At 52.3% G+C, this 2,595-nt stretch overlaps 1 long non-coding RNA gene across 1 annotated transcript; it reads right to left on the bottom strand.

The window, feature by feature from the left end:
- Positions 1-236: 236 nt before the first annotated feature.
- LOC132915374 (uncharacterized) lies at positions 237-2,021 on the bottom strand. The gene is made up of 3 exons (XR_009659841.1): positions 1,881-2,021; positions 1,658-1,805; positions 237-509 (listed from the first exon to the last, which is right to left on the bottom strand). It is a non-coding gene; the product is annotated as an uncharacterized LOC132915374 (long non-coding RNA).
- Positions 2,022-2,595: the final 574 nt, after the last annotated feature.

Genomic DNA, 2,595 nt, shown 5'->3' with positions numbered 1-2,595 from the left:
TGGTACCATACGGATGTCGATGGCATAATAGTAGACTTCGATAGTGTCTATTCTTCTTTATCATCGATTAAGAATTGCTGTCCCTTGTGTGATTTATATTAGTTTCCGATCTACTGTCTGCTGGTACGTAGTTTCTATGTGCGCTTCATATTACGCGTACTTACACCTTAATAGGTAGATAAATAAATAAATAATGCGTCAGTCCACCTGTAGGACCGTATTCTTCTCATTCACGAATTTTCCATTCAGTGCTGCTCAAGCAGAGAAAGTGAAACGGTCAGGTTGCAACCCTGCAGCTAATAGGTCAAGAACACCAAGCGGAATTCCTGATGGTTATGCTGGCAGACAGACGTCAAACTGCTGGTATGCGCCCGGTATTCGGTTCTATCATCTTTATGCCGTACTACGATACGTCCATGCGAACCTCCTCCTCCATCCATCTCTCTAGTTCTCTGCCAATTCGATCTTCTATAGGGTGGCTCATACGTAGTTCGTGGAGCAAGCAGTGTCTGCGAAAAGAAAACGCTGTTTCGCACACAGTTGCCCTTCAACCTTCAGGAAGCTTTCGTTAACGTTAATTAAGATTAATGAAAAAAGTCTGTTGGACTGAATTCTCGTCGTTGGAATTCTGATAAATGACTTGTCAAGTTATGGAGTCCCATACACAGTGGGAACACCAGTCGATAACAGCCAGTTAGCTGCCTCTGACGAGTATACTCGTCACGAGGAAATATTTTGCGTTAGAAGGACAGACGATTACAACAGCCACGCGTACTCTGTGTTTGACGAGTATATTCGTCATCGCTTGCTTCGAGGCACGCGCCTTTCTCAAAGTGTCCAACGAGGTCGCAAGAGCCAAGGACCAACCCATTAAAGCGTTGACGCAACGTTTCGTTTGCGATACCTTCCCATCGACTTGCGTTCTCGAATTCTATTTTCGGACGACGTAGCTGCAGAAGCTACAGCTAGTCGCAAGGTGGCCGCGAGGTTCGCCCACGTTTGGAACAGCAGTAGGTTCGTGGTGAACGTGTCTAGCTACGGTATCTCTTCTACTGTCTGTCCACGGTTCACAGCCTCGCGAATGTACGGCTTACGTACGCGTCACGGAAGCTCAGCTGTCGAGCGGTCAACGTATCGCCATGGTCGTCCTTTGCTCTCGCGTGACCACGAGCCGTTCTCTTTCTGCCCAACAACGGGGTCGTGTCCGTTTGCCTGGCATCTAGCGGGTCTCGCGAGCCGTGGCAGGAACGCGGAAGAACCTTTGGCGTTGGTCTGGTCGCTTCCGCTCGATTTGACACGCGTACAGTGACGACCGTCCGCGATTTGCGATTCATCCACGTGGAGCGAAGAAGAACGGCCTTGAGGCGTAGATAGGAAGATAGACCGACGTGGAAAGACGGATAGAAGGAGACAGCGCGAGGTAGGGAACAGGGTCGGACGATAAAAAGGGTGAAAAGATTGTGTGAGAAGGGTGGGAGGAAGCGGAAGAGCAGGCACAAGACGCAGAGAAGGAGAAAAAGAGAAGGCGCATCGAGCTGTGATACCTAGCGTAGGGTGAGCCCAGCTTATGTACGAATATGTACGAGCGCACAGTCGCACGGCCCACGTGGAAAATGCGCCAGCCTGTCTATATACGTGTGTATGTACATACACGTACCTGTTGCTTACTGCATTGTTCTGCGTGTTGGTGGTTTTCATGTACACGTTCCTCATCTGTCTGCCTCTTTCCCCTCTTCGCCGCTGCTTGGCGGCGTGTACTCTCGCAGCTACCGGCCACTCTCGCCAGCTCTCTCATCCGCAAGAACCTACGAATGTAAGCAAAGTATATTTATGGAGGAACACGGTGCACGGTTGCTTCATCTCCTACTTGGGCCACGTACTTATGCACGTACACGAGGGCCTGCCACGAGGGAAGACGGCCGGGATCGCCGTTCGTTCGCTCTTCTTCGTGTACACAGAGTGGTCGACCGGATATTTATGTACGCGTCGGATAAACGCTTGCGGAATGGGCAGAGGGTAAGACGAAGGAAGAAGAGGACAGAGAGGACGCGAGAGCGAGCGAGAAGCCAAGCTATGCTTCGCGTACAACGGCAACGCGCTGCGGCTAGCCGCTGATCTTGCGGTCCTCGCCGCTCGCATTCATGTTCCCTCTGTTCGTTGTATCCTTCTTCAGTTTCCGTTCCTTTGGCCTGGCATCTTGCAGTTGCACGAGCCTCGCACAGAATACAAACCGGAGCCCTTTCTTCGTGGCGGGCCGACCCTCGCGTGTACGGACGGCGTGTTAACGTTTACGCGAGCCCACGAGACCAGAAGTTTCTCCATTCATAACCGTGCAAGTGGATGCCGCGGCAAATGGTCCCTCGACCGCCTTCGGGCTGTTGCTCGTGCACGTACACGTACAAGCGGCTCGCTTGCTCTCCTCTCTTCCATGGTAAATGTAGGTTACCGCCGGTGACGACTGTGCTCACGCTGCCGTGTTGCTTCGTTGTTTGCGTTCGTCCCCCCCTGCACGCTCGCCGTACGGCTTAGCCGTGTCCGTGGGAAGGCTCCCAAGGTCGCTCGTTGCCTTGTCATTGCTACGGTGACCCCTCTTCC

Source organism: Bombus pascuorum, chromosome 16 (assembly GCF_905332965.1).
Source record: "Bombus pascuorum chromosome 16, iyBomPasc1.1, whole genome shotgun sequence".
NCBI classification, from domain to species: Eukaryota; Metazoa; Arthropoda; class Insecta; order Hymenoptera; family Apidae; genus Bombus; species Bombus pascuorum.
This window is presented reverse-complemented; position numbering and strand designations above follow the sequence as displayed.